This window comes from Stenella coeruleoalba (genome assembly GCF_951394435.1).
Source record: "Stenella coeruleoalba genome assembly, chromosome: 18".
NCBI lineage: Eukaryota > Metazoa > Chordata > Mammalia > Artiodactyla > Delphinidae > Stenella > Stenella coeruleoalba.
In genome coordinates, this window is record NC_137164.1 from 35,557,046 (window position 1) to 35,565,782 (window position 8,737).

The 8,737-nt window shown below is 31.9% G+C and overlaps 1 pseudogene across 1 annotated transcript; it reads right to left on the minus strand.

Annotated features, from left to right (window-relative positions):
• Positions 1–248: 248 nt before the first annotated feature.
• On the minus strand, positions 249–2,327 carry LOC307176604 (annotated as a pseudogene). Its single transcript has 2 exons — positions 2,322–2,327; positions 249–928 (listed from the first exon to the last, which is right to left on the minus strand). The product of its transcript is annotated as an uncharacterized misc_RNA (transcript).
• Positions 2,328–8,737: the final 6,410 nt, after the last annotated feature.

The following is an 8,737-nucleotide window of genomic DNA, read 5'->3' on the forward strand; positions in this document are numbered from 1 at the left end:
AAATAATATTTACCACCAATAGTGCTGTACAATTTAAGTAAACCTAAAGAAACTTTTTTTTTTTCCAACTTTTCAGGACTTTATTTGGTTTCCAGGACCAGATTCTGTACATTTCCAAGCTTCCTACTCCAACACCACTAATAGTATTTCACCTTCAAAAGTTTGAATTTTTTTTTTTTTCTGGAATGTCAATGATATTCATGGTTTGCTGGTTACATCTTCAAGTCACACTTCTCCTGCTTTACTTTTTAATTGTGCATTTTTCCAGCCAGCACGTTTGTTGTCTTTCTCCTGAAGAATCTTGTTCCACTCCTCTAGGACCTTCGCCTCTTCCAGAAGGGCCTTTCCCTCCTCTTGAAAAACACTGTTCTCCTCTCTCAGAGCCTTGTTCTCTTCACAAAGGGCCTGTTCCTCCTTCCACAGAGCTTGTTCTTCCATCTCCAGTGCAAGTCCTTCTTCCATCAGGGCCTGTTGCTCCATCCTGATCGCACATTCCTGATGCTGTAGGGCATAGATCTCCTCATGTAGAGAACTTATTTCTTGAAGGGTTTTCGCCTCGTTCTGGAAGGCTTTCTCCTGTTCCCTGAGAGCCTTGATCTGAACTTCCAGGGCTCGATTCTGTTGCCAATAAGACTTACTTTCTGTGTTCAAGGCGTTGACTTTTTTCCCCAGGTGGTTTTTGATTTTCTAAAATCACACTTTTAAACATACACAGCAGCTGGTTTCGCTGTCTCAGGGACTGGTTCTCCCCCCGGATTAACTGATTGCCCATTCGGAAAGCTTTGTTTTCTCCTCGAAGGGCTTTGTTTTCTCCCCAGAGGGACTTGTTTTCTTTTCTGAGAGCCTTGTTCTCAGCCCTGGACACCTTATTGTCTCTCTGAAGGTTTTTTTCCCACCTCCTGAGATCCACGTTTGAGCTTGTTTTGATCTTGAGTACAAGAGGAAAACAAATGCAGTGTCTTCCGTCTTTTAAATTCAGAGACAACCATTGTTTCTTAGTGTTTTATCTGAGAAGAGTATATAAATTCCTGGTGTGCTGGGTTCAACCAAAGGTGAACTAATGATATTTGGAATAAAAAAGGTCCTAGATTTGTTGAGAATGTGTTTGTATAGAATTGGCTGTTGGTTGACTTGCACAAATAGTAAACCCAGCAGGGATCTAAGAAGGCTCAGCGAGGCTCACTGGAGGGGAAAAAAAAGTGAATTTATGAAGAGAAGTCAGCAAATTAACTATTAGGTTGATATAAAAAAACTGAATAAGTTTAAATCTCAACACACAAAAATTACACAATAATAATTCTAGATTACATATTGAATCTAGATGCCAGATAAAAGTTAATGTGTTGAATTGTTATGTGTTAAACTAAGCTAAACTCTGAGCTAAACTATGTATAATCAACTATTAATCTTTCACTAATATATTCATTATTTTAATTAAATCATCTGCTATTGGTGTGGAAAAATACCATCTATTTTTTTAGAAAATGTCTTGCTTTGTGAGAACTAGAAAATATTTTTTAAAGAAGTTATACACTATAATTTTTACCATATTTACCTAGGCATTTAGTAGTAATATTACAAATTTAAACAAATATTCACATACATTTCTCTCGTCTCTGAATTCCCTGCAAGGCTGATTCCTCTTAGTACTAGAAAACAACTTGTCAAGATTTTATGTCATCAATAGTGATGTCATATGCTGGTGACTCTAATGATATAATGGGTGCTATACATAGTGTTTGGCTGGTTTTTGGTATGTTTTTTAAGAAAAAAATATAATTAAAAAGTAAGGTCATATTAGATACCTGTCTATACTATTAGTGAATATGTATTTAGTCCTTGCTTTCATCTAAATTATTAAAATTAATTTATAAGATTGATTTTTGTTATAAGCAAAATAACTTCTAATTATCATAACCTAGGAATTAACAAGTACTAGTAAACACTGTACAATTAAAGGTGAAAATACTTTAAATGATTTTAAGATCACTGAAACAATAATATACTCAATAATCAGTATTAGGTTAATTTGTAAATTATACTAAGGAAATAACATTGGACACATTTTAATTCCAGTAATCCTATATAAGGTAAATTTTTAGATTATCCAATATATGTCCACTGTTAGAATATAAAACAAGAGTATTTTTATAATTTTTTAAAATGTAAACTTTTGGTGAAATATTAAAACATTTAAATATTACTATATTAAATAGATGTCACAATGTTTTAACTATTTATACTTACAAATTTATAATTGGCTTAAGGTATAAACTTGAAAATAGAATATATAATAATACGTATAATCCCAAACCACTCACCTTCATAAAGATTTACCAGTTTATTCACTGTGCCAGATTTCTTACCAGCTATTTACATTATATCTGTTTAATAAGATTGCAAAAGTATTTTTCTCACACAGTCATAACTCTCTAACTTAATAAAATAGTAAAAAAAAAATTATAATGGCATGGAATGAGAGTTAATGTAAAATTAAGAGGATCTATGTGAAAATTTTCAATTTCTTTGTTTTTAACTTTATGAGAGTGAAAGATCCATTTGATCAGCTTCATCTATAATTTAATTGAGAAAGTATTTTATGTAACTATGTACCGGCTTCTTCTTTATACTAGTGTTTCTAGTCTAGCTGTTTTACTACTGCTACCATGGTAGCTGAAGATTCAGAAAGAGTTCCAAAACATTGGAACATTCTGTGTTAGAATGTTGCAATTCTTGAGACTTAAGGACAAACTGGGAAGCAAGAAGAAAGTCTCTGTTGCCCTTGATCTATTGAACAAAGTGAATTTATAATTTAAAACTTTCCCTCAATCTACAGGCCCAGATGGTTTCATCTATGGATTCTTTTAAATATTTAAGAAAGAAAGAATATTAATATTTCTATGAACTCTTTCAGACAAGAGAAAAAAAAAGAACTTGTTGTTTTGAGACCACATTACTTTACATAAAACCCTGGCAAGGATATTATAAGAAAGAAAAACTATAGTCAGAAGTATCTCATAAACACAGATGCAAAAATCCTAAACAAAAGATTAGTACACCAAGTACAACAATACATAAAATGCATAATGTGTCATCCATTTAACCAAACTGAATTTAATTCATGAACACAAGATTGAGTTAACATTGGGAAATCAATTAATGTAATTCACTACATTAATTTGTTCTGTTAAGAACAAAGGAGAAAACTTTCATCTCCTGCCAAGATGAGAAAAGTAAATTCAGAAGATTCAGAAAAAGCATTTTATAAAACAAAAATCGACACTTTCATCATTAAAACCAAAACCAAACTAACAATACCATCACCAACAATTTTTTTGCACAGTAAGAGCAGAAAAGAACTTCTTTAATTCAATTATAAGTGTTAAGAAAAACCTGCAGAAACATGCCAGATGATAAAATACAAATAGATCACAAGTATATAAAGATGTCCGCTATCATCACTTTCATTCTTCATTTTCCTGGAATTTTTACTATTACAAGATAAGAAAGTATGTAAGGATTAGAAAAAAATAAGGCTCTCAGGATTTGCAAGTAATATTTCAAACATTTCTGAGAAAATGTTAAATTATTATAATAAAATAGTTAAACTACAGCTAACCTATTAAAATTGAATATGATTTAGTAAGCTTATTGGATATAAGGTCAATCTGAAATCAGCTTTATTTACATATATTCAACTAATGATTGGAAAAGGAATTTTATAATTATATATTATTTACATTGGCAGCAAAAGCATCTAGAAATGAATTTATGCAAGACCTCTATATAGAAAAATATAAACATTATTGAGAGAAATTACTGAGGTACAAATAACAGGAAGAGTAGACCATGTTTATGACTGGAAGTTTCAATATTGGAAAGATGTTAAGCTTCGTCAAATTGATTTATATATTCAATGAATTCTCTGGAAAAATAATCCCAGCAGTTTGTATAAGCTCGTGTGTGTAAAATGAAAAGTTGATTCTCATATTTCTATTTAAATGCCAGGAAAAGCAATGACAATCTTAAAAAGAAGATCAACTTTCTAAAAAGCTATAGTAAATCAAAAAGCATTGTATGAATTCAAGGATAGACAAGTAAACCAATGGGACAGAATAGGAAGCTCAGAAACAGATGTACAAATTCATGGACTCTTGTTACATGGGACAAAACTGAGAAATCTCACAAACAACAGAGTCAAGTGAAATAAACAATACATCTCACATGATTTTATTTGAAATGCAAAATCATGTGATAATGTATGATAATAAAAGTCAAAGTAAAGAGAATTTCTTAGAGGTAGGGATGTGCTAATGATGACATGCTAGTAGTGTTCAATTTTTACTTCTAGGTGTGTATTCCTAGAGTTTGCTTATTGTTTGACATTTCATAGAGCTACCCACATGATTTGTGTGCTTTTTATGTATGTATGATTTACTCAAAATATTAATGTAAAAAGCAACAGGAGAAACGTTCACACATACATTGATGTATGTGTGTGTTTGATGTTTTTATAGAAGTCTACCACTTAATAGCAGTGTTATCTTGGGCAAGGTAACTTTTTCTCTCTTCGTTTCGTCAACCGCGGAATGAAGAATACCTGATTATTTTCGTATGTGGATACAATGAATTGAACTACATGTAAGGTACTTGGAAGTTTGTGTGGCCCGTGATAAGTGTGAGTCACCACCACCACCATCATCATCATCATTATTATTTTTATTTTGCATTTTACTTATAGTGAAAAGAACTTTCTAACATGTCTTTACATCTGTATCAAATATCACTGGCATTGTTGCTCCTTTCACAAAATTTGCTGTTTCAGAATTTTCTAAAATTCTTGGTCAAATACGTTATTTCTGATCTCTTCAGATAAATCATAAACTTCAAGCCAGTCTTGCCTTTGATTATCATTCAAAAAAAATAAATAGAAGAAAGGGAAACAGAGAAAGTGACTCTCTATTTATTTATTAATAATATTAGAAGATAAAGACTTGATTAAAGGAAAACAGATGTCATGTTTAATAACATCATTTTAGAATGGAAAGTTTTCAAGCTTTCTAAACTTTTTTTCTAAATATCTGTTTATTGATTTGTAGATGAATAATCTGCTTTCAGACTTTTAATTTCTTTTAACTTGTTGACTAGTGCCATGCTCTATTTAGTAATGTAAGAATAGTGCCCATATAATTGCAGATTATTGGGTAGAGCTAATATAGTAAAGATTCAAAATCACATCCTCAGGAAACTTCTTGCATCTAGTTAGGAGTCACCTAACACCATTTTGTAGTTAACATGATTTATTTTCTGTGCTTTTTTGTTGAAGGCTTGGCACATATTGATTGCATAAAACATTTTATAAAAAATAAAACACCACATAAAAAATTGTGGTGTTTACAAAGTCAGTATTCTAGAATTAAATATCTTAACATTTAAACTAGTGTAGTCTGGCCCTGGCTCTTGTCACTTTCCAGTTCTATGACCTTAAAAGTCCTTCTAGAGAATGAGCTGTCTCTGCTCTAAATCAGCCTAAATGACTCTTATCTAAAGTAAAATCAGGACTTTTGAGGAGGGAGCAGCCACAGGAATGCCAGGACCACAAATCCAGAGACACTTGGGTATGAAGGTTGAAGTTATAACTTAAATCTTAAATATTATAGTCCACAAGTTATTTGAGCTCCTGAGATTGGGAAAATAGCACAAGGAAAGTAAAAGACAAGCAGGAATCAAGCATGACTAATGTGGTATTATTGAGATTTTTGACATACCATTCCCAATAGTATCATTATGCTCTGAGTTGTATCCCCCCAAATTCATACGTTGAAATCCTAACCTCCAGTAATTCAGAATGTTAATGTATTTGGAGTTAAAGTCTATAAATAGGTAACTATTATAAATTAAAATGAGGTCATTAGGGTGGTCCCTAATCCAATATAACTGGTGTCCTTGTAGGAAGAGGAAGTTTGGATACAGGCACAGAGGGAAGGCCATCTAAGGACAAAAGGAAAAGATGGTCATTCCCAAGTATCAGAAGAAATTAATCCTGCTGACACCTTAATCTTAAACTTCTAGCCTCCAGAACAGTGAGAAAATATGTTTTTGTTTAAGTCCCTTAGGGATACTTTGTTATGGCAGGTCTAGCAAACTAATGAAAAAATCATTCTTCTCTGTTTAAGTTCTGAAAAAATTGACCTTTGAGGGTGTACAGTAAAAGTTTAATGAATACATGGCCACATTCTAATTTCTATAAGTAAAATGGGCATCCACTTGTGCTATCTGCCCTAGTAACATACATACACACACACACACACACACACACGCACACACACACAGAAATGTATATATATAATGCTATTGCTCTGCTCTGGTATAGAACTGGTACAATGGGACTTACTGTTTTATTGGATCCTATCGATATTTGACTCATTAACCTAAAATGCTTTGGGCTTTTGGGGTGTAAAGTCAAATTCTATTACAAGTTATAATTATTCAGATATAATATATTATGGCATGCTTCACTTTAAGTCCCTGTCCCAAGGAAGATCTTTTCTGAAAATATTTTTTTTCCTTATAATGAAAATTGTATTTGCTTTCCACTTACTTTTTAATATCTCTTTTTCTTCAGACACCTTTGCTTAACTTTCAAAGAATCATATTAATGCAATTTCTTTCAGTACAACTACAAAGTCTAAGTAACCTAGTCCAGCCAGAATTACATGGCTAATGATCAATATCTAAGCAAAAGCAGCCATTCATCTTCAAAAGTCTGAAATTACACCCTTTTTAGGACAAAATGGGAATTTGTTTTAACCTTGAACCAAATTATTGTCAGGAGAAATTTATTGCATTTTAAAACAATAAGAAACATATTTCAGTACAGGCTCCCATTTCTTTTTTGTAAGCCAGTATTTATTTAAGACTATTTTTTTCCTCTGTGCATATTTCTGGCTTTTCCATCCCAAGCTGTTTGCTGTTTTATAGCAAATGAAAATATCTTTGCGGAAATTGCATATAAAACTGTTTATTGAGACTTAAAAAAAAAATTGACCTTTGAAATTAGATCCATAGGAAGAAACTGACCATCAACAGGTTGATTTTCACCATCCTATATTACTGTTTTGCACAACCTTATTTTTATTTCTCTTTGGGTCCCTGGATTCTGACAACCAGTTCTATATTCATTTGGGATCTAGCTAGGAACCCAGAAATTACATTCCCCTGTGAGTAGGTATTTTCAATTATGCACAACAGTGGCTGTTTCTTCTCTTTCCTTTTATTAAACTGTTTAAGAAATCTGCCTATTAAGGAAATTTCTTTCTTTCTTTCTTTCTTTCTTTGTTTCTTTCTTTCTTTCTTTCCTTCTTTCTTCCAAATAGAAAGATCTTTCTATTTGATTCTTCTTTCAAATAGAAAGAATTTCTTTCTTCTTTCAAACAGAAAGAAAATTTTCTTTCTTCTTTTGATTGAAGTATAGTTGACTTACAATACTATGTAGTTTCAGGTATACAACAGTGATGCCATATTTTTATATATTAGACACCATACAAAGTTATCACAATATTATTGAATATTTGACCTGTGAGGTACATTACAACCCAGAGGCTTATTTATTTTGTAAGTGGTAGTTTGTACTTCTAAATCCCCTTCACATATTTTCCCCATCCCCCTACTCTCCTCCACTGTGACAACCACTAGGTTTTTCTCTGTATCTAGGAGTCTGTTTCTTTTCTGTTGTATTTGTTTGTTTGCTTTGTTTTCAGATTCCACATATAAGTGAAAACATTTAGTATTTGTCTTTCTTGCTCTGACTTATTTAGCTTAGCAGAATACTCTGTAGGTCCATCCATGTTGTTGAAATGGCAAGATTTTATTCTTTTTATTATGGCTGAGTAGTATTCTGTTGTATATTTATACCATATTTTCTTAACCCATTCATCTATTGATGGGCACTTAGTTTGCCTCCTTGGCTACTGTAAATAATGCTGCTATGAACATGGGGTTGAATATGTCTTTTTGATTTAGTGTTCTTGTTTTCTTTGGATAAAACCCAGAGTAGAATTGCTAGATCATATGGTAGTTCCACTTTTTATTTTTTGAATTTGGTTGGCTAATATTTTTGTTGTGGATTTTTACTTTTATATTCCTCAGGATTATTGGCCTGTGTTTTTCTTTTTTTGTAGTGTTTTTCTCTGGTTTTGATATCAGGGTAATGTTTGCTTCATAGAATGAAACGTCTTCATTTTCTTGGACTAGTTTGAGGATGCTGTGGATTAACTCTTAATGTTTGGTAGAATTTCCCTCTAAAACTCTCTGGTCCTCTACTTTGTTGGCAGTTTTTTGATTACTGATTCAATTTCATTACTAGTAACTTGTCTGCTCAGATATTCTATTTCTTCCTAATTCAACCTTGGCTGATTGTATATTTCTAGGGCATTGTTCATTTCTTCTAGGTTGTAGAAGTTGTTGGTATATAACTAGTCATAGCAGTCTCTTATGTTTGCTTGCTATTGTTTATAATATCTCTTCTTTCATTTGGGCCCTCTCTCTCTTGTTTTTTTTTTTCCTTTTTTTTTTTTTCTGTTTTTAGTAAGTCTGGCTAAAGGTTTGTCATTTTGTTTATCTTTCCAAAGAATCAGCTGTTTGTTTCATTGATTTTTTTCTATTGTACTTTAGTTTCTATTTTATTTCTGTTCTGATGTTAATCATTTCTTTCTGTTAACTTTGGGCTTTAATTGCT